The sequence below is a fragment of the Anabrus simplex genome, chromosome 2 (assembly GCF_040414725.1).
Source record: "Anabrus simplex isolate iqAnaSimp1 chromosome 2, ASM4041472v1, whole genome shotgun sequence".
In the NCBI taxonomy this organism is placed as follows: Eukaryota; Metazoa; Arthropoda; class Insecta; order Orthoptera; family Tettigoniidae; genus Anabrus; species Anabrus simplex.
In genome coordinates, this window is record NC_090266.1 from 213,536,523 (window position 1) to 213,561,434 (window position 24,912).

The 24,912-nt window shown below is 39.7% G+C and overlaps 1 protein-coding gene across 4 annotated transcripts in view; it reads right to left on the reverse strand.

Annotated features, from left to right (window-relative positions):
* Positions 1-24,912, reverse strand: part of LOC136864010 (uro-adherence factor A) — a 639,417-nt gene that overhangs the window by 82,270 nt on the left and 532,235 nt on the right. The gene's annotated exons all lie outside the window — the stretch shown is intronic.

Here is a 24,912-nt window from a genome sequence, read left to right on the forward strand (position 1 = left end):
ACGGGATACAATTCGCCTCCCCAATGCATCCCAGGCATGTTCTATAGAATTAAGATCCATAGACCTCGCTTGCCAGTCCATGTGATGAATGTCCTCCCCAGCCAGAAATTCATCCACCAGAGCAGCGCGGTGCGGTCGAGCATTATCTTAAATTAAGAGGAAGTCTGGACCAACCGCACCTCTGAAGAGTCGAACATGCTGTCTCAGTACCTCATCCCTGCATCTCCAAGCGTTAACAGTGTTCCTCAGACCACCCATGAAGATGTGCAGGTCCGTATGGCCATTCAATATGACGACGCCCCACACCATGACGCGACCACCACCTTACCGGTCCCGTTCCACAACGTTCCTGTGGTTGTATCGGCTACCGGGTTCTCTCCAGATTAATGTGCGATGGGAATTGTTCTCTAAACTGATGCGGGATTCATCTGTGAAAAGCACATGCCTCCATTCATTCACGGTCCAGTTTCGATGTTGACGGCTCCACAGTAAACGAGCCCGTCTCTGTGCTGGAGTGAGTGGGATGCACACCGCTGGACGTCGGGCAAACAGCCCTGCCATTCTGAGCCTCTGGTACACAGTTTGCCGGGAAATGTCAACCCCTGAGACAGCTGCAAGCTCCGCCGACAATTGTCTTGCAGGTACACTCTGATTTCCTCAGCTGGTTAAGGCCAGATATCTGTCCTGCTGTGGAGTAGTTACCCTTGGTCCACCTGGTACTGGCCTACGACTGACATCTGTGTCTTAAAATCGTCTCCAAAGCCTAGAAATGACACTTTGTGCCACATTCAAGGATACAGCAACTTCCGTCCGTGTCTGGCATGCTTCCAGGCGGCCGAGTATTCTACCCTGCAAAACATCATCGTGCCATTGTGGTATGTTCACCACGAAACTACACTCCGCACACTATAACAGGGCAAACACGACTGAGGGAATATGGGGCGCAGGCACTGGCTGTGTTTACCTTGCGGTTACGCTGCCAGTCAAAGCAGGGAACACGCCTTTCCTATACAGAGCGAACACTTAAGGTTGGTAGGTGCATATGTTGTGCAATTTGCGGTCTATTTCCTGTTGCCCTGCTTACTCGTAACTTATGCTTAACATTTGGACACTAGTGTCAAATCAAATACCATGAAAGTTCGGAGTAACTTGTCATTTTTGAGACTTCCAGTGCAACCGACACAGATGGGGGTCATTTTAGTGAATTTATACAAACTAGAATCACATTTTTAAAGGGAGTGGTTTGCATTTTATGGTTTGTAAAAGAAAGTAGCACTAGGGCCATACCCACCTTTCCACCACCAGCCCAATCTGATCAGTTTCAGTAGCTGTCTCTTTTGCTTTGTTATATTATGATGATAGCCCTGCTGATGCAAGATTCGAGCAGAATAATGCTAATCACTATGCTAAGGAGGCAGCTTTTGTTATATGAGACAGCTCTAATAGCTGCATCTAACAATATCTTCAGCTTTTCCTGTAGTGTCTGCCTTATCTCTTATCGAGTTGTGATCTTGGATAATTCATTATTACAGAGATGGCTTCAGCTTATCAGTAAACTTGGAAGATACTGTTATACGACTTGTTTCCTTTTTGAAACACTATTCTTTGGATGGAAACGTTTGTAACTATATCATCTTAACTTTATAAACCATATCCTTAGTATCATAATTGGAAAGTAATTGAGAATACGTAACACATTACTGGTAACAATTACGTTTTAAGAAAATTTTACTTGTAATCGTTACATTTTAGTACTCAATATACTCTAGTAATCGATATACATCGGTTTGTGTGTGGCCATTTCGGAACTCCAGCACTTGCAAAGCGTGGCATCCAGTGTATAAAACAGAGGATAAAATGAGCACTTGTACATTTACTACCGAGTGAAGTAGGCTTCAGTTTAACAGCGGCTAGTTTTGGCTAGTCTTGTAGCTAGTGGCTTTACATCGCACCAACACAGATAGGTCTTATGGTGACGATGGGATAGGAAAGGCCTAGGAGTTGGGAGGAAGCGACCATGGCCTTAATTGAGGTACAGCCCCAACATTTGCCTGGTGTGAAAAAGGGAAACCACAGACAACCATCTTGAGAGCTGCAGACAAAAAAATTCGAACCCACCATCACCCGAATCCAAGCTCACAGCCGCGCACTCCTAACCGCACGGCCAACTCGCCCGGTAGCTTTGTTTAAATCTAAGAATTTCATTTTTATCCGTATTGAACTGAGAATGGAAGATAGGAAAAGGTGGACCCTTTTAAGTTTCCTATCTTCCGGTAGCTTTGTAGCTTTACATTTGAGAGGCGAACGGGTTAGTCCACACAGTCTGCTGTTCTGAGGATGATTTTCAGTGGTTTTGCATTCCAGATTGCAATGGGTCTAGTAGCGAGTGATTTGCGAGATAGTCAGTCAGTTGCTCGTGTATTTTTCGTTCAAGGGCTTTAGCAAGCGAGGGGGTATAGATATAGGGCGGTAGTCCGATGGATAATTTGACGTGGTGTTCTTTAATACTGGAATAATTTGAAATTTCTAGATTAGAACTGGCAAGGTTAATAGCTTTGTCCACAATACTTATTGCAAAAACCAGTTAAAATTTCATGCATTTGTCTTTCAATAGGTTTTCAAAATTGGATATCACATGAGGAAAATATACAACTTAAATTCTGTTCATGACTTTCGTGTCAAATGAGTTACTTAATTACTTAAACAAACAAACAAACAAAAAAACACAAAGTCCATATTCAAATTCTGATTTTTTACTATTGCCCGTTGTAACAAAACTGCCTAGGCAAAACCAAGGGAAGGATAGGGAGTTTCTGATTGGTTAATGTATACTGGGAAGCACAGCAGCTCGCTTTAAACGCATGCTCCTGCAAACGCGTGAGCGATAAATTTAACAGTTCGGAGGCAGTAATGATATTCCTATCCGTTACTTGCTGGCCAGTAACAGATATTCTTCAGTTATTCGAAGTGCTTCGTATTAGAGTTTTCAGTGGCAATACATACAGTACCTAGTTCCTAGAAACAGTTACCGTATTTTCTCACAGACCGTATTTACTCGCGTATCAGATCCCTTTTTTCCCCACATTTACACCCAGAAAAAGTAAAGTGGGGTCCAATATGTGATTACCTCAAGTTTTGTGCAGTGAACACATGATTTCTATTTATTTATTTGTCTTCATTAAATGGCAACGTTAGGGCTCTTGGCCCTCTATTACACTTAACCACATACAATTTTTTTTTTACAGCATTATTCAAAAATATCATTGTATTCAATTTCTGTTATTGAGATAAATAAGTCAGATAAGGAATAACAATAATACAATTAAGATTACTACTGATGAAAAATTATAGGATAAATAGAGAGTGGATAATAACAAAAAAATATCAACTTATGACCTAAAGAATATATCTACAACTAGCTTAAACGAAAACTTATTCAAATGTAACATACATACATTATCATTATACACTGTTATGCCTTTCAGCGTTCAGTCTGCAAGCCTCTCAATTTACTAAACGTCGCCACAATAATCGATTTGCAACTAGTGTTGTGGCCTCATTTAGTTCTATACCTCTTATCTTTAAATCATTAGAAACTGAGTCTAACCATCGTCGTCTTGGTCTACCTCTACTTCTCTTACCCTCCATAACAGAGACCATTATTCTCCTACGTAACCTATCCTCCTCCATTCACCTCACATGACCCCACCACCTAAGCCGGTTTATGCGTACAGCTTCATCCGTCGAGTACCCCCTACCATTGTTCCCACCTGCTTTTACCAGCAATCATTCTTGCTACTTTCATGTCTTACTTCTAACTTATGAATAAGATATCCTGAGTCCACCCAGCTTTCGCTTCCGTAAAGCAAAGTTGGTCTGATAACAGACCGATATAAAGATAGTTTCGTCTAGGAGCTGACTTCCTTCTTACAGAACACTGTTGATTGCAACTGCAAGCTCACTGCATTAGCTTTACGACACCTTGATTCAATCTCGCTTACTATATTAGCATCCTGGGAGAACACACAACCAAAATACTTGAAATTATCGACCTGTTCTAGCTTTGTATCACCAATCTGACATTCAATTCTGTTGAATTTCTTACCTACTGACATCAATTTAGTCTTTGAAACGCTAATTTTTATACCATACTCGTTGCACCTATTTTCAAGCTCCAAGATATTAGACTGCAGGCTTTCGGCACAATCTGCCATTAAGACCAAGTCATCAGCATAGGCCAGACTGCTTACTACATTTCCACCTAACTGAATCCCTCCCTGCCATTTTATACCTTTCAGCAGATGGTCCATGTAAACTACGAACAGCAAAGGTGAAAGATTACAGCCTTATCTAACCCCTTTAAGTACCTTGAACCAAGAACTCTTTCTACCATCAATTCTCACGGAAGCCCAATTGTCAACATAAACGCCTTTGATTGATTTTAATAATCTACCTTTAATTCCATAGTCCCCCAGTATAGTGAACATCTTTTTTCTCGGTACCCTGTCATATGCTTTCTCTAGATCTATGGAACAAACACAACTGCATATTCCTCTCGTAGCATTTTTCAATTACCTGGCGCATACTGAAAATCTGATCCTGACAGCCTCTCTGTGGTCTGAAACCACACTGGCTTGCATCCAACTTCCTCTCAACCACTGATTGCACCCTCCCTTCCAAGATGCCCTTGAATACTTTCCCTGGTATATTAATCAACGAGATACCTCGATAGTTGTTGCAATCCTTCCTGTTCCCTTGCTTATAGATAGGTGCAATTACTGTTTTTGTCCAATCTGAAGGTACCTTACTAACACTCCATGCTAATCGTACTACTCTATGAAGCCATTTCATCCCTGCCTTCCCACTATACTTCACCATTTCAGGTCTAATTTCATCTATTCCTGCTGCTTTATGACAATGTAGTTTACTTACCATCCTTCCCACATCCTCAAGCGTAATTTCACCAACATAATGTTCCTCCCCCCTTGAGCTTGGCTGTTCACAACTGGAATCACTAGAGCATCCTTCCAAATGTCTGGAAAAGTTCCTGAATTTATACAGTAATTGAAGATATGAGTAATGATCGGTAATACTGCGCATATGACATTTTTTATGAAGCCTATTGGAATACGACCCGCTCCTTTCGCTTGAGATTTAATAGAAATTAAAACTGTTTACTTCGTTTATATTGACAGTTCGCAATGAGAATGTTAGTTCAATATTCAAGTACAGTAGAACCTCGATTATACGTTCCCGGAAGCTACGTTTTCCCGTATTATCCGTTCAAATTATGTGGTCCCGCGAGCATCCTAATTAAATCATGTTGTAAAAATCCTGCATTATCCGTTCCTCGAAGAAACGATTTCCTGTATCAACCGTTCAGAAATTTCAGTCCCATCAACGCTAAATCCTCGATCACGCGTTTGTCAAGAAACTGTATCTCACGAAAGGACGGCAACGCATACTTGCGGATCATGGTGTTAACGTCCAGTCATTGCGGTAATTTGAGGAAGCGGGAAAGCGATCGGCGGTGAACTTGCAAAAGGGACCATCTTAGCGTCACATTTGGGTGGTATTGTTTAGAGAATCGAAATCAGAAAGCAGAGTGTGTCCACAACAATTGGAAGGAGACAGAGCACATTTTGACAGCTCTACTTGAAGACTGAATGAGTTTCGTCAAATGTTCGTACTTGCAAATAGTCTACATTATGTCCAGGGTTAGACGTTTACTCCCCCCCCCCGAGTGTATTGCCGAACAGGTTTTCGGCACTTCCCTCAGGGTACTGTATAGTCGCTGAGCTTTCAGGAAGAAATTTAAACTGCTCTTTCTTAAGCAACATAAATTTAGTATTTTAATTTAATATTATCGCATACGATTATGTTCAGATCAAAAATTAGATGTATGGCTTTTCAAGCGTTTGCTCTATTAACCAGCGTTTTGTCTTAGGTCTGACACTGGACTCTTCAGAGTGGGATGTGTCAGACTCTACCCACCGACGCTGGGGTGTATGCAGGTGAACTTATTAGGAGCCTATTTAAGAGGCACAGTCTGATAACTGCATACGGGAGATAAAACTCCACAATGATGAGTCTAGTGTCAGTCCTAAGACGAAACGCTGGTTAATAGAGCAAACGCCTGAAAAGCCATACATCTAATTTTTTATCTGAATTTTTATATGCTCTATTGGTGGAAAAATATCTGATTCCCTCCAAGGGAACTTAGAATTTCCATACGATTACGTTATCAAGACCAGAACAGATGTTGCACCTTCTTACATACATAAAGCCATGGGAGGTTTTGGGATTACCTATTACTGTTTTGGTCCTAATGTAAGACTAGGAATTTCACATTATAATGTTAAAATGTGAAAACCGCAGTCATTTTATTTGCGCATGTAAAAATCTTTGCATCATTTCGCACTCATACCGACTTGGACAGCGAGCGCGTTTTCCAGCTGAGGTCAAGGTCGCAAATAATCGTAAATTCGGAAATTTTGATATTTTTTCTCTTTCCAATTTAATCGTGATTAGTGACGGACATTATTGAATATAATGCATTTGAAAACTTGAGAATCGATACTTACATTTGAAACAATATTCTCAAATTCAACATAACCTTTAAAAGTCGATGTAGGCCGTAGGCCTAATTTGCGCGATAGAAGATTTCCATTAACTGACTATGAACAGTATACCAGTGACCAAATTACAATGGAAGATTTAAAGAAAAAGGGATTTCACCATCATGTTGGATGCTTTTGTATCCAATGTGCTTTATTTTACTAGATTAGAGAATTAAAAAATACTTGTAGTTGATTGTTTGGCTTGATGTTATTAGGTTTTTCGAACAGCTTGACCGATCAAAGTTGCTGAACTGAAAGAAGTTTTCGGAGGAAACCAACAAAGTTTCCCCGGTAAAAATGAACGTGAAGTTTCGAGACTTTTAAGTTGCGTACTGGTAATTAATGTTTGAAGCCGGCCCCGCGGTCAAACTTGCCTGCCTCTCACCCGGAGGACCCAGGTTCGATTCCCGGCCAGGCCAGACATTTTTACCTGGATATGAGGGCTGGTTCCAGGTTCACTCATTCTACGATTACCTTTAATTGAGGTGCTATTTAATGGTGAGATGGCTATCCCGGTCTAGATGGATAGGAATAACAGCCGAGTGGATTCGTCACACTGACCATGCGTCACCTCGTAATCTGCAGGCGCTCGGACCGAGCAGCGGTCGCTTGGTAGCCGGAAGGCCCACTGGGACTGTAGTTTGGTTTGGTTTAGGGGTGTTTGTAAGATTTTAAGTATACATATTTCTTTTTTGTGATGTTTAGCCAAATTGTTCATGGTTCATTCATTCCCGGATTTTCCATATTCCCATGTTGTACTTTTTTTTTTTTCGGTGGTCCCTCCAAAAACGGAGAATCGAAGTTCCACTGTAATTGCTATCTTCGTGTGATGGGATTCCGGACTGGGGTCGAGTTTCCTTAATTTGTTTACCAGTGAAATGAGAGTTAATTGTGTCCAGTGTTATTGTTGGAATATGAGGTTCTTTAATTTTTCCTGTTCCTTTTGAACGTAACTGATTCTACGCATTAACGGGTATTGAGATTTTTTGTTTGATTTCTGATATATTTAAATTTACTGTTTCTAATTGTTTTGTTCCGAAACGACAGTATTGTTCGAAATCAGTTTGCTCTTTTGTTGCTCTGTACTGGCGAAACAAAGCATCACAGTGGGCCACTGTTGCTTTTATCTCGGGGCAGGAGAGCAAGTAACCCTTGCGTGCAGAATGGGAGCATGCTAGTCATGGAGTCTTAACAGTAAGGAGTTAAATCGATGTACTTTCAAGTTCATATCGTGCAACCTGTCATATGTCCTTCCAAGGCAAATTATATGAGTCATGTTTTAGTTCAGTTAAGTCTGTATTTTTCATGTCTCTAGTTTATATACTTAGCTTTAAACTTCAGCACCTGCAGTGAGTAGCACAGATAAGATTGTGTGCAGAGATACCAGAGATAGAGATTTGTCCATGCTTGACAGCCTTATGGGGATTATTTGTCACTAAGTAGTCAATTATGGTGTGGGTTGAGCCGCTACGTATGTGTGCGCGACTAGTTGCGTCTGATGGTAAGATGGTCATGTCAATTGAAATGAACAGTCTACGAATTCGGTCCGAGTCATTAGTCTAGGTCAGGAGATTTATGTTAAAATCACAGAGGATTATGATGTGTTCGTAACCTGGTATCAGTTTCAGCAGATCCGCTTCAAGTGCATCTATGTTGCTTACCTTGGGTGGCTTATACAGTACTACTATTAACACTTTCTGGTGGTTGACAATCGCCTCAAGGAACATATACTGTAGAACCTCGATAATTCGAAATCGGTTAATTCAAAATCCCGCCTAATTCGAAGAAGCTCTCGTTCCCGGAAATATGAGATACAGTTTTGCATGTTATTTCAATTGTTTAATTCGAAATACGGATAATTCGTAATTCGAAGTACAATGTCGGCCCCATTACCGAAATTCAGACTTTTAATTCGAAACTGCCTTTACATTTTAAAACAATAGTACCGTATGTTACAGAGTAATTTCAACTCTAAATTTATCTGCTCCGCGTCATAATAGAACGCGCGTTCCGGAACGTGGAGGGGTAGCTTTCCGCACTTACACTCACTTCGGTGGGTCTACAGTGCGCTTCATGATTGCTAAGTTGAATGAAATCGGAACTCTTGTGTGTTCAACCTTTTAAGGAACGCCGTAATATCACGCAACATGCAGTGTGCGGGAAAACAGAATCCGCTAACACTGGCGATGCCGACAGTTGACGAAAAAACGTGGCAAATATAATAAATTCGTAGGCACCGAACAATACCGGTACTGACATTGCCGGTGAAACTGCATTGCTTTACGGTATGTTAATGCGAGCCCAAATGGCCTTATTGTTTTAAAGGAGAAATTGCCAGCCGGGAAATCGTAGTGTGAGGGATGGGGGTCATAGTAGTGCGTTGCAATGCACATGGAAGCGAGATACTTTATTCCCTCGTCATAGGAAACCGATAAGCCACAATGTTTTAAGAGTGCCGGGCACTTTCCATGCCAGTACAAAGCATCTATAATAAAAATGCAAACAGTAAAGAAATCCAAAAAATAATGCATTTGCACAGGGGAACCGGCATAATTTATCCTCGTCTTTGAATTGTGCGATTTTTTCTTTCGTTGCGCGAGGTTATGTTTGTCAGTGATTTATTCAAGTGCATTATTTGAACATTGTAAATGCACCTTGTTGGATACATTTCGGAAATAGTTTTTTCCATGGCATTTTAAAGGTTTAAACTGTGAATCGAGGTGATTGCATGTATCAATGGTTCTTAGAATACTTCGTGGCGCGGCAAGTGTTTACATTTCTGAAGTACGAGGGAAGTGCCATGGCGGGAAATCGTACAAGGATAGAGTCATAGGGAAGTTCGATTTTAAGGGCATCGGGTACTTTCTGTGTAAATACAAGGCATCTAAAATGCATACAGTATAGTAATCCAATTAATAAAGCACTTGCACATGGGAGCGAGCATAGATTTCTCCTCGTCTTTGAATCGTGCTTTTTTTTTCTTTCTTTCGTTTCGTGAGGTTATGTTTCCCAGTGAGATATCCGAGTGTATTATTTGAATACTGTAAATGGACCTTCCTGGATATTTTTTGGAAATAGTTCTTTTTTCATGGCATTTGAAAGGTATAAACTCTGAATCAAGGTTAAATGCATGCAGTAACGGGCCTTAGAATATTTTGTAACGTGGCAAGCGTTGGTACTTCTGAATTGCGAATTGGCGGTTAATTCGAAATCACGTAATTCGAAGTCCGATTTTTGAGTCCCAATGACTTCGAATTAACGAGGTTTTACTGTATTCAGCATGCGGGGTGTCATTGGGAGAAGATTTACAAATTACTTTGCTCTTAATGTCGTCTCTACAGTACACTGACACACAACTGCCTCGTTTACCTGCACAGTCATGTCTGTATAAAGTATACCCATCTATTTTTACAAGCGCGGAACTGATACTGTTAGTCAACCAACTTTCACTCAGACCGATAAAATGCATTTTGTATCAGAAATTATACAACGGACTTCATCAAAGTGACTTAAAAGTGATAAACAGTTAATGAGGCAATATTGCAGGGTTCTAGGAAACTGTGGCAAGGCACGTTTCAACAGGATTCCTGTGGCTCAGGCTGGGGTAGGGGAGCTACTGGTGATTGTGAAAGAGGGTTGTCATTGTCTTTGAATACGTCCGGGTCAGTGGTGCGCAGGAATTTGTTATCTGCTACAAGCACAAGCTCATTAGACTTAGCCATTATCATGCATAACTAAAGAAACACTTACCGAGAATTTCCCAGGTACATTCACTGACTCAATTCGCACACACTCAGAGACACACATAAATATATACCGTCAAACGGGGTGATTTTGGACGGGTTTGAGGTTATTTTCGTCTTAACTCACAAAGGGAATCTTAAACTGTATTTTTTATCATCCTAATAATGAGGAATATACCCAATTAATGTAATACCCTACAAACGAAAAATATTTGCCAATGCAGGTTTTCCTGAGATAACAAAAAGTAGTGTCTGAATTCACCCCGTACTTCGGGGCGATTTCGGACGCACATGCATTTTAAACCGCTGTCCGAAGCTTCAAAGCGTATTAGGTGATTTCGGATATAAATAGGCCTTTATTTCAATTCTTCGTTCCTTTTGCTTTAGTTTTGTGATATTTTAAGTGTTTTGAGGGTGTCCAAAATATGACTAGCTTGTTAAAATCATTGTAATGATAAATGTAATATGTTACTGATCGATCTTTTTCTTTTGACAATGTAAAGTTTTCCAGTCTAAATTGAAATATTAATAGTTATAAACTGTACAGAGATCCTACCGAGAAATCTCAATAATTTTTCTTACAAACGATACAAATCTCAGAGCAAAAAAAGGTCGAAACAATGAACATGTAGTTGCCACGGCCTATAAATCTAAAATAAGTTTTCTTTGAAAATAAACATTCCTCTCTTCTCAACTTGGACTGGAATTATTTTCAAAATTTGTTCTTTAGCTGTTGTATCCTCAGCAAGGATGTTAGGGTGCACAAATACTTTTCTGCTGTTTTTATATGGGCGCAAGTATTTGACATCCACATCCGTTGAACGAATATTTCAGGCCAGGCCAAAATACTGCCTGTATGCTCTTTGTTCCTCAACTTGTAAAGGCCGTAGAGACTATGGTATTTGTTTCATCTCAGCGGATGTCACGGCCAAAAATCGACTTCCCAGGAAGAACATTTTATTTGCGGAGGCGGGAAGTAGCAGGTTGTGTTGGGTTGGAGCATGGCCGGTGGGTGACGAGCTTCCTTGAGCATTTCCTTCTTCCTCATTTAGCATTGGTTGTCTTCCCATTTTTTGGATCTACATTCCGCACTTTATTTTGTAGGGTGGACCAAGGCATACTATAGAAATAAAATACTTTCCTACAAAACAAATTTTGGTTCATAATTAACCCCTCGAGCAGCTTCTTTCTGCCTCCGATAATTTCTAGGCATTGTCCGAAATCACGCAGACTGCTTTCGACTTTCAGTGAAATGTGCGTAAAACACTTTTCGAAAAATCACACCAAAATTCCACAGCAATCGTTTATAAACACTTCAGTCAGTTGATCTCGCTAAGAACCATAGGTACAATGCATTCCTTCCGACCGCGACAATCGAAAGTATCCACTTAATAATAATGCATGAACTTTCAACAGTGCCAGTGCATACGGGAAATTTTCCAAAGTATGAAGTCGATTCGTAATACAAAGCACAGAACGCGGGAAACATAACCTCAAGGTCAAACTAAAATGCGCGCGGAAGTGCACAGCACCGGCGGGTCATTGCTATGCGACAAAATACGGCAAATCTACCATACTGTCCGAAACCACCTCTGTGTCCGAAATCGCCCCGTTTGATGGTACATCTGAAACCTACTGAACATTTTAAGACTTAAACCTTAATTCACTGTTACACCTGCTGAGTTTAGAACTCTGTTCAAGTCACCTACAGTACTAATATATTCTTTACTTCCATTACTACTATGCATCCTTTGACTGTCCATACCTGCTTATGCCCTAGGATATCCCTAGCTCTGTTTAGGATCTGTTTCCGGATACCCGTAAGCGATTCAGTTATTAGAAATTTAGATCCCTTGAGAAGTTTCTTAACTCTCTAAACCCAGTAACCATCTTGAAACCTAAAGAATTTCAGAGTGATCGGTTGTCTTCCCATCACAACGGCTTCAGCTGTTGTACATTTCCGCTCACCAAGTCTGTGGTAGCGGTCAATATCTCCTAGTGTGATGTCCAGTTGTAGCTTATCCCTGATGAAGTCGTAACCTTTTTATACAAGTCTTCATCTGGTTCCTCGGCAACACCATGCAGTAGGAGGCATTTACGACGGCTATACTAAGCCAAATCGTCAATCATTTCTCGGCAATTTCAGTGGTCACTTGGTCCTTGAATGTTTTAAAGTCGGCAGCCAGGTTCAGTATTTCCTGTCATGGGTTGGTAGTAGTGTCGCCAGCACTGGTGGTCGCTGCTGCTAGGCGAGCTTGGAAGTCACTCAGTTGACTTTCAAAGACAGTTATTCTTTGATTAACTTCTTTAAGTGTCATGTTTTAGAGATTTATTTCAGCTAGAACACTGTACAAATGTTTTCACTGACAGAGTTCGTACCTAGATGCGGTTGTTCTTGCTGTTTTCGCAGGATATAACAAAGAGCACTTAACACTCACACTGCACAGGCCGCCATCTTATAGTTCGAGCTATACATTGTACATGCATATATTCTACGCTGTTCTTTAACAAACTCATGAATGTATTTCAGTTATACTGGCTATTTTCTTTGGAAGGCCATATTTCTAAATGTAAAAAGTCAACAAATGATGAACACTATTTTTTTTTTTTTTTTTGCTAGGGGCTTTACGTCGCACCGACACAGATAGGTCTTATGGCGACGATGGGATAAGAAAGGCCTAGGAGTTGGAAGGAAGCGGCCGTGGCCTTAATTAAGGTACAGCCCCAGCATTTGCCTGGTGTGAAAATGGGAAACCACGGAAAACCATCTTCAGGGCTGCCGATAGTGGGATTCGAACCTACTATCTCCCAGATACAAGCTCACAGCAACACTACTTTTAGGCCTACATATAAAGTAAATATATTCCGTTTTAGTTACTCCTATCAAGTCATTCGTTTCATCTCGTTAATTCCTCTGATGAGGTTGATGTCAGAAAGGGCATACAATCGTAAAAACTCGCTACGAAAATTCATCTCACTTCATACTTGACCTCGTAGAGAAAAGGTATAAGGGTAACATATTATTATATTATGCAATATTGATACAAAATAACTCGATGACCAGTCATTTGTGTCTGTCAGTTGACGAGTAGGCCCAAGGACCACAGTAAGTCTAGCGCCGCTACTGGCATGTCGTCATTCCAAGTGATGTTATCTTCACTGCCATCTCGTGTTCTCGCCAGCCATGCACTGCAATCTAGACGGAGAGCATTCTAGGCCCCATCTTTTAGAACTTTTTAAAAATAGTTTTGCTCCCGACTATAGAGTCCAAACTGTGTGAAGCTATTCCCAAACTGTTTCTGAAGATGATCTCTGGTGTATGTTTAGCAGAAGCCACTCCTTCGAATACAGCCATGTTGTTGAAAGCGTGCCAAACCACCAGCTGGTAACTACCGTATGTTACGAGTTGTATTTCTGAATGTAATACATAGTGACTGGAAGCATTCTTTTGATAACCACAGCTGTTGAAAGCCAGACCCTTGTGTTTTTAAATATATTTCATGCTTGTTCTCTATATTTATCACATCAGGAGTTACCAAAACAGCTGTAAATGAGAACATAGACTTTCGTTTATGTTAGGTATGATATCGCCCAGTTAGTACCAAAAACTCTGACAGAACGAATAAAAATAAATAACAAGGAAAGTTTGCCACATTTATGGATATCTACAGGTGTGGCAGTAATGCGTTTATCATCATAATGTTTAATTCCGTACATTCGTTGCCTCATTTTTTTTATTAACGCATACTCTAGTATGTTTTGTTTGGAGTCTCCAAAAATCGTTGAAGGTAATTGGGGACATTAAAAAAATCAATATTATTATTATTATTATTTGTTAGGTACATTGGCGAGTAAAACAATTGTGATTGGATGGTTTTTTTACATGTCTTAAACCTAGTTCTCTCCCCAAAAAACCCCTATATTGGCCCAAGTTACAAGATATTAAATGATCACTTTGTTAATGATCTCGCCTGCCTAATACGCCTAGCAACAACCATGAATATTTCCTAACTAAAGTAAACTTGTTTCCCCACCCTGAGGTGGTGCAGTTCATTTTTAGACAGGCCCCCCAGTGAAAGGGAATTGCCTGCACCATTTTTTCCGTAAATCAACCTTCCTGCCATTCGTAAATCTCTGGCAATACGGCACCGGGAATCGAACTCAGGTTCCTGTGAACGGCAGCTAATTGTGCTATTACGCTGGCGAATATTGTTAACTACAAAACACAGACATAAATACATGACTGATGCGTGCTTGCAATGCGCTGGTCAGACAAAACTATTCACCTGTTTGTGCGATATCATCAGAGCTGGAATAGGCCTACACTATGGAGGCGGACATTTCTAAACTACGAAACACAGATATACCGCACGACTTCAACACGTTTTCATTGCGTGGGTCATCAGGACAAAACTAATCACAAATTTATGTGATGTCAACAGAGCTGTAAAAGGCTTGTATCCATTTCGAAGTGGAATCGTTCTTGTGACGAATTACGTTGGGGGGGCCTTGTATGCCAGATTTATTTTTTCATTTTCTTAGCCAAAGGGGTCTAATACGCAAGGGGATCTAATACACGAGTAAATACGGTAATTAACGCACTTTCACGCATATGTTTTGAATAAAAATGTCAACTACTGAGATAGCAGCCTTCCTATTGCGAAAACAGGCATTCCAAATACTGGGCAACATGTTAACAGCCAGTAGGAAATACCACTGCACTAGTTCAGTGAGAAAATCAGCGCAAAAGTGACTAGTGACGCTCTACTCCAATCTGGTAAAAATGTATTTTGTAAGTGTTTCAGGCATGGGACATGCATTTTCTGTGATCTCAGAATGGTTTGTTAGCCCACAGTGAGAAAGAATTTGAGTAATTCTGCATCATATAAACTCGCAGCGATCAGTTTCGGCAAAACATACGGGCATAGGGCAGCGGCCCGAAAGTATTCAGTGTCCGAATGCAACATGCGCTACTGGGGTAGCAGAGAAGTACACTTCGAGGGACGAACAAGTCTTGCAAAGAATTTTGCAGACCAAAAAGGGGCACGTTTCCGAAAGTAGGAGGAGGATCTGCTTAAATATACGATTTCGATATGCAACGTTGAATATGCCGTTTCTCACCAAATGCTGTATTTTGAAGGACGAGAAATAGCTGTTGCTGCTGCATATGGAATCAGTGGCTCTGATCTGAAGGTTAACCGAAGCTGGGCGATTAATTTTATGAAGAGAAATGGACTTTCCCTTCGACGAAGAACAACAATATACCAAAAACTGCCCAATGATTTCAAACAAAAAATAATTGATTTTCATCGCTTTGTCATTATGAAGCGTAAAGTGAAGGAATATTTGCTCTCCCAAATAGGAACTGCAGGTCAGATGCCAATTAGTTTCCATATGTCACAAAGTCGAATAATCGATAAGAAAGGGACATCGAGTGTTATCGTAAGCACTACCGGAAGGGATAAACAACGATGTACTGCAATGTTTGCTGTAACAGGTGATGGCAGAAAGCTTGCACCTTATGTTATTCTGAAACGAAAAACAATGCCTAACGTAAAACTTCCACTAGGGTCCCTCTTTCAATGCCTGGCTCTTCTCGTGTTGGACAGGTTTCTTTGGGTGTTTTTTTTTTTTTTCCAGTATGTCATTATGTGTACTTTCATGAATTGTACTTTTATTAGATCATGTTTATCTCAGTTCAGGTTGTACTGCCAGCTTGTAACCGGAATAATATTTTCCAGTGTCTGTACTTCAAACCCACATGCCCAACTTACCTGATGTACCCTATTTGACTTTTCAGAAAAAAATCTCATGCCAGGATTTTACGGTGAATGATAACTGAAAATGAGTTTAACCTACCGTGTGTACATTTTATTTGATGTATCTTTTAAATTTAAATGAATTATAAATAATGTTTTAAATATCTGAAATCCTTGAACATTTTACACATAAGTTTTTGCCTGTATTTCTCGTCAAAAACGTTTGTTAACTGCATCTTGCGTTTCACTCCATGTTGTGGACAATAAGCAAAAGATACAATAGGATTTATGAGGACAGGAACTGAATTAAAGGGAAGCTGTTCGTTAGAAGCACGCTGAAGGAAGGTAACCAATAATAATAATAATAATAATAATAATAATAATAATAATAATAATAATAATAATAATAATAATAATTTTTAACCGATTAGATTCTGAATATTTTTAGAACAGTTGTGTCTTCTGGGACTGAATATTTTTCAAGTTCTCTGTGAGATAACTTATATTTAGTTCACAAAATTGGTACAACTACTAATTCACTGTTATAATTAGGTTAATTAAGATACACCAAGATAAATAAAATTTTAGAGTTTTTCCCGCATCAGAATACCTGCAATGAATAAACTTAACGTCCACCTATTCAATACAATAATATTATTTATATATGTAATTACAACATTCTAATAATATTCAGTACTAGTTTTGACGCATTTTTGAGTCATCCTCAGCTGTACAAAGAAATCGGAAAATAAGCAAATTATATAGAACTCGTGATAGATATTTAATTGTGCGTGATATAAAAACCCTATGAAATCTACATTAAAACAATGACACATAATAAAACCTTATTGAACAAGTTAAAGACTTGCAAGTCAAGCATATACTGAATGCTGAACAACAGTTCTCAAGTTGATTCATGTCCCTGTGGACATACAGTAGTAAGCTCAATAAATTTGGTGAGCGATTCACAATAATAAAATATCTTGTGTTATAAAACATTTTTACACCTTAATTCAACTGCGGTTCATAAAAAGCGGAGTCATCTTAAAATAATCGTGAATAGTGCCGAATAAAATTTGGGTATGGCGGAATTCTTCTATATCTAAGGACTATGAGGTAGAAACACATAAATAACTCCTTAATATCTAAACAGGAACCATGTTTCTCAGTTCAAATGTGGAACCTTTAAGAAATAAAAATATCCTTTCGTACTGATAATGGGAGTACTGAGGTGTTACATAATTCAGCCACTATAAATAAACCCAATCCTTATCTCAGATCAGGAGTATATAGATTTCAGTGCAATGACTGTGGTAGCGCCTATCTCGGGCAAGCTGGGCGCAACTTCAAGATAAGATACGGTGAACATATTAATGCCATTGAGATACAATAGATTCTCTGCGGTACGCCAACATGTCCACGAATTAAAACAATTTTTTTGATTAGCTTATAGTATTTCTCAAAAATGTTCAAATTCCAAACAAAAGATTAATTCTACATATTATACGCAACATGTTCTCTCAATGTTCATTTCGTGGTCCACACCCACCAGATCCCCTCCACACGCCTTACTTCTACCTACCCCTATCGCCCCTCCCTTGTCCCGTCCAGATATGCATACCCGACTCGAGCTGCTCATTGTTTACTGCAAGTTATCTACATTACGATTAGTCTACAGCCGTATGGGGCGACTCTTGCACACACTTATATTATTGAGTAGTGTCTTAAAACTTTCCGCTTCGAATTGTTATTGGTGTTTATTTTTCACAGGTTCCATATTTGAACTGAGAATGATTTTGAAGTATCAGTCCTCAGAGTGTAAATGTATCATTGCGAATATTTTCCAGGAATAGTGAAGAACATTAGTGATGAGCTGGTGAAAGGGAAAGTGGAAGAGAAGAACGGGAGATGAAGATTTAGTACTACTATTTATACGTACTTAACTAAGGTGCAGTTAAGATCTACAATAGGCAACAAGTATAGTGAATGTTCCTCCCAAAATTTGACCTGCAACTTGTATTATGTTACTTTTATATTATAATACTCCAACCTAATACTACAGTGTAACGGATACACAGAAGCATGATACTGGAAAGTAACTATTGGTCCCAACCCTACTCAACCCAGAGGACCTTACGGCCTCTGTATTCTCTTGTAGAATTTGTACACTGCATGCCTGTATGCTGTCCAATTTGAATTTTTTATATTATTAGGGTACCGGTAGATCATGGAAGACTACTGGCAAAAATGAGTGCAATTGGACTAGAAAAAAAGAGTGACCGAATGGGTGGCTATATTTCTAGAAAAGAGAACTCAGAGAATTAGAGTAGGCGAAGCTTCACCTGACCCGGTAATAATTAAGAGGGGAGTTCCTCAAGGCAGTATTATTGGACCTTTGTTTTCTTATATATATCAATGATATGTCAAAAGAAGTGTTATCAGAGATAAGGCTGTTTGCACATGATGTTATTTTGTACAGAGTAATAAATAAGTTACAAGATTGTGAGCGGCTGCAGGGTGACCTCGATAGTGTTGTGAGATGGACGGTGGGCAATGGTATGATAAACGGGGTTAAAAGTCAGGTTGTGAGTTTCACAAATAGGAAAAGTCCTCTAAGTTTTAATTACTGTGTTGATGGGGTGAGAGTTTCTTTTGGGGATCATTGTAAGTACCTAGGTGTTAATATAAGGAAAGATCTTCATTGGGGTAATCACATAAATATGATTATTAATGAAGGGTACAGATCTCTGCACATGGTTATGAGGGTATTTAGGGGTTGTAGTAAGGGTGTAAAGGAAAGGACATAAGTCTCTGGTAAGACCCCAACTAGAGTATGGTTCCAGTGTATGGGGCCCTCACCAGGATTACTTGATTCAAGAACTGGAAAAAATCCAAAGAAAAGCAGCTCAATTTGTTCTGAGCGATTTCTGACAAGAGAGTAGCGTTACAAAAATGTTGCAAAGTCTGGGCTGGGAAGACTTGGGAGAAAGGAGAAGAGCTGCCCGATTAAGTGGTATGTTCCAAGCTGTCAGTGGAGAGATGGCGTGGGAGGACATCAGCAGACCAATAAGTGAGAGTGGTGTCTTTAAAAGTAGGAAAGATCACAATATGAAAATAAAGTTCGAATTCCAGAGGACAAATTGGGGCAAATATTTGTTTATAGGAAGGGTAGTTACGGATTGGAATAACTTATCAAGGGAAATGTTCAATAATTTTCCAATTTCTTTGTGATCATTTAAGAAAAGGCTAGGAAAACAAGAGATAGGGAATCTGCCACCTGGGTGACTGCCCTAAATGCAGATCAGTAGTGATTGAGTTGAAATGAGTTGAATTTGAAATGGGTCAGCAAAAGCTAAGGTGGTTTTTGTTCTACAAGCGAGTGGTCAACTAAGATTTATGAAGACAACCTCAGGATATACCGTATTTACTCGCGTGTTAGACCCCTTTTTACCCTACTTTTATGGCAAAAAAAAAAATGTAAAAGGGGTCCAATATGCGATAACCTCAAATTTTGTGCCGTGAACACATGATTTCTAGGCTAGAAAGAGCTATAAATTGTACATATAAACATTCTACACTGTTCTTTAACGAACTTATGAATGTATTTGAGTTATACTGGCTATTTTCGTTGGAAGGCAGTATTTCAAAAAGTAAAAGGTCAATAACTGGTGAACACGACTTTTAGCCCTACATATAAATTAAATATAATCCGTTTTAGTTACTCATAGTATCGAGTCATTCGTTTCATCTCATTAATTCCTCTGAGGAGGTCGATGTCAGGACGATCGTAAGAACTCTCTACAAAATTTCGTCTCACTTCATACTCAACCCCATAGAGAAAAGGGACAAGGGTATTGTATTATCATTATGCAATACTGATATAACTCAATGGCCAGTCATTTGTCTGTCAATTGAGCAGTAGGCCTACCAGACAGTAAACCTGATCATTGCTTTCATTTTACTTGTCTTGCACCGCTAACTTCCCAGCTACCGGCGTGTCATCATTCCAAGTGACGTCATCTTCACTGCCATCTCGTGCTCTTGTCAGCCATGCACTGCAATAGGGACCGAGAGCATTCAAGGTCCAGTCTTTTTGAACCATTTAAAAATAGTTATGTTCCCGACTATAGAGTCCTAACTGTGTGAAGCTATTCCCAAATGGTTTCTGGAGATGGTCTCTTGATATTCCCAGTTTGTGTATGTGTAGCAGAAGCCACTCCTCCTGAATAAGGCAGTGTTGTTGAAAGCGTGCCAAAACACTAGCTGATAACTAGTGCTTGTTACGAGTTGTATTTCCGAATGTACCAGAAATACATAGTGACTGGAAGCATTCTTTTGACAACTGCGGCTGTTGAAAGCCAGACCCTTAAGGCGGAAACACACTACTGTCTCTTCACGCGAGTTCGGGTGTATCGTGACGCAATCGAACTTGTGAACAAAGATGTGCTATGCCTTTTCCACACTGTACGAAATGTTGAGTGATCACACTGCACTGATGTCACGACTTAACGTCGGCTGACGTAGTATCTGGTGACAGCGCTCTTAACGTGGAGCAAAATTTTCTGCTCTAGCACATATCTGGCGATGTGAAGTGTGAATAGAAGAAGGTTCTTTTAGCGATATGGAAGAAATGTTAATTGAAATGGTGCGGGTGCATGAGAATCTGTATGACATAGGTTTGATTAACTATAGAAATCAGCAAATGTGGCATGAGGCATTGTACAAAATAGGAAAGGAATTAATAAAAATCACACTCACAGTACTAATTTTACTAGGCATTCAGTTGTTGAAAACAGTCCACAATTGTACTTATTATCCCAATAATAATAATAAATGAAATGACTTATGGCTTTTAGTGCTGGGAGTGTCTTTTGATTTGATGCCCGTAGGTGGCCTGCGCATTGTGATGAGAATGAAATGATGAAGACGACACATACACCCAGCTCCTGTGCCAGCGAAATTAACCAAAGATGGTTAAAATTCACGACCCTGCCAGGAATCGAACCCGGGACCCCTGTGAGCAAAGGCCGGCAAGCTAACGATTTAGCCACGGAGCCGGACATAATAATAAATGATATACTACACAAATTACAAATACAAATTACCCTGTTGAATTAGAGATCGGTGAATAAATATTTATTGTATGAACCATTCACTACCGTACAGTTCTTTTCTTCTTCGTTCAATTTATTCTTCCTCGACAAACTGTTGGTAATTGCCATTGCGCAGAGCCTTCAAGCGAGTTCAAGGAATTTTTAAAATTTTCTCATATCTGAAAAGCCTGTGTAGGATTCCTCCGAATCAGTTGCAAATGCAGAGCGTATTTCAGCCAACAATTTCATCCTTGATGAGATTATGTAAGTAGTTGAATTCATCTTTGTTCAGCGTGAAGTACATCTGAAATCTTTCTGGATGACCATTTAGCTCCCTTACTAAATTGTGGTATTCACCGCAAATTACTTTCATGTATCCACAGTCGTTTGGGACAGGCAGTACTCATGGCAACAGGAAACCTCACAAGCAATTAAAAGATCATCAGAATCCAATGAACTAGATGTACTATTGTAGCTTACCACCGGATGAATTATACTACGATCTGTGAACGTGAGGACAGTGCATTTCCTGTCTTCAAGCCGCATGCAGTGACATAATCAACCCCCCCCCCCCCACGCTGACTCAGCTCAGAGAGCGTTCAGTAGAAGTGACAGTGTGTTTCTGCCTTTATTTTAAAGTATATTTCATGCTTGTTCTCTATGTTTATCACATCAGGATTTACCAAAATAGCTGTAAGTGAGATAAGAGAAACCACATTGTTTAGGTTAGGTATGCTATCGCCCGGAATAGTGCCAAAAAATTAATGACGGGAAGAATAAAAATAAATAATAGGAAAGTTTGCCGCATTTATGGATATCTGCAGGTGTGGCGGTAATGCGTTTCATTATCATAATGTTTAATTTCGTACATTCGTTGTTTCTCATTTTTTATTAACGCAAACCCTAGTATGTTTTGTTTGGAGTCTCTGAAAATCGTTGAAAGTAACTGGGGCCATAAAAAAGCATTATTATTATTATTATTATTATTATTATTATTATTATTATTATATTTGTTACGTACATTAGTGAGTAAAACAATTGTGAAGGGATAGTTTTTATCACATTTTAAGGCTACTTCTCTTCCAAAAAACCCTATATTGGTCCGAGTTATGAGATATTAAACGATCACTTTGTTAATGATCTCGCTTGCGTATATTAACCCAATCGCATCATTTGACGACCCTAGCTCGTCATAGTTATTCGTGGCATATGAATCAAATGACGAGCTCTGCTCGCGGCGATGCACAGCTGTACATCAATCCATGTAGTTCAGTTACTATCCCACAGACGCCACTTGTATGCATTCCGAGCTGAAGTTTACATGTGGCTTCGGATTTTTCCTTTTCACCAGGTTCTCACACACTTCCGGAACGAGAGATAAGATAATCTTTTTTCATATAATTTCGCTCCTGTCAGTTGCCATCACGGCGTCAAGCAGATGTGCTGATGTTGATGAGGAAGGAATACGGAAGCTAATAGATAGTGTTTTAGAGAGTGATATTGAAGGCAGTGATGTTTGTGACAACGAAATAGACTCTGAAGTCCTTAGTTCGAATACTAGCGATGCGTATAACAGTTCTGATGACACGGAAAGTTATGCAAATAACGACGGTGTGCCGAGTCTTTCCAAACGAGCTCGTACCTCGGCACAGACTAACTTGACTGACTGGAACTGGACAAAAAGTGACAATAAACCTGTTGTACAAAAGTTTAGTGAATACAGTGGGGTTAGTGAAAACTTACTGAAAAAGTTTGAAATGCAGCCACTATCTGAACTCTGTTTTTTGTGAATACATGAACCCTTTGTTTGACAAAATATCTGTCGAGACAAATTCATATGCAGCAAAACAGTTGAGCAATCCTGACAGAAAAAAGTTGAAAGACGATGACAAATGGTTTGAGACTACACCCGACGAAATTAGGGCATATTTTACGTTAGTTATACTAATGTCACAAGTGCGAAAATCAAGAATAGTTATACTGGAGTAAAAACAGGTGTATAAACACTCCTATTTTTCGTGAAACCATGAGTAGGGGAAGATTTATTATAATTTCACGATTTTTACATTTTGTTGACGAACAAATCGATAGTAGTGACAAACTAAGAAAGATTAGGCCTATAATACAACATTTCTGCTCCAAATTTTCAGAATTAAATTTTCCTTCACAGGACATTGCTCTAGATGAAAGTCTAATGAAATTTAGAGGCCGCCTTTCATATGTCCAGTGTAATAGGTCTAAACGTTCTAGGTTTGGAATAAAAATTTACAAAATTTGTGAATCAAGTTCTGGCTACTGTCTGTCTTTCAAAATTTATGTAGGTGATGATGTAACGGATCCAAGTCTGCCAGCAAGTACAAACGTTGTGCTCAACATGTGTGAACCCTTGTTAGGCCGAGGACATACATTGTTTTTAGATAACTGGTATTCTTCCCCAGATTTATTCAAAAGGCTACACGACAAGCAGATGAATGTAATTGGAACTGTTAGACAGAACCAAAAAGACATGCCTCGCGATATCAGTACGACAAAACTAAAACGTCGAGAGTATGAGACGTGGGCTGCCAACAGTATGTTGTGTGTGAAGTGGAAAGATAACAAGGATGTTTGCTTTCTCACCACTAAACACAAATGAGCTGACATGACAGGGACAGGCAAACTCCGACGAAAGAGAGGACAAACCCCGAGGGAAGAAGTGATAAAGCCCAAGTGTGGCCTTGAATATCAGAAGGGTGGTGTTGACTTTCAGGATCAGGTTACAGCTCTCTTCCCCGTCATGCGGCGCACAGTGAAAGGGTATAGGAAAATATTATTTTACCCCCTAAATATGTGTATTTTCAATTCCTTCACTGTGTATCACAAGATCGCTGCTAACAGAAAGACGAGCTACATGGACTTCCGAACTGGTATTGCACAGCAGCTACTAGAGACTGTTCATTTGCTGGAGTACTCGGTTCGAGGTCGACCTTCAGCGAGTACCACCCCAACCAGATTACAAGCTAAATCATGGGCCCACTTTCCCATGTGTATTCCCCCTACAGAGAAGAAATCAGAAGTCACAAGGAGGTGTGTTGTGTGCTACAGCCGGGGTAAAAGAAGCAAAAGTTGCTGGCAGTCCAAAAAATGTGGCGTAGCTCTTCACTTAGAAGAATGTTCTGAGGTGTACCACACCCAGCAGACATACTAAAATAGCTGCACTGGTAAGTTTATTACTTTGTTATCATGCATGCAAATTTTCAGAAAGGAATATTTACTGGTTGGTTTTGTATGATTTTCTAAATAATAGTGTGACGACGATGGCCGTAGAGCGGTATTTAAATGTGATTTCTTAGTGAACTCCTATGGTATTTAAATGTGAGGCGAATGGGTTAACAGACCTAGCAATAACCGTGAATATTTTTGAACTAAAGTAAACTTTTCTTCATCCCGAGTTGGTGCAGTTCTTTTTTAGACAAGCCCCCAGTGGAAGGGAATTGCTTGTACCATTTTTACTGCAAATAAACCTTCCTGCCAACCGTATATCTCTGGCAATACAGTACTGGGAATTGAACTCAGGCTCCCGAGAACAGCAGCTAATTATGTTAACCATTACGCTCGTGGACATTCTTAACTACAAAACAGAGACATATATACATGAATGATGCGTGCTTGTTATGTGCGGGTCGGACACAAAACTATTCACCTATTTGTGCGACGT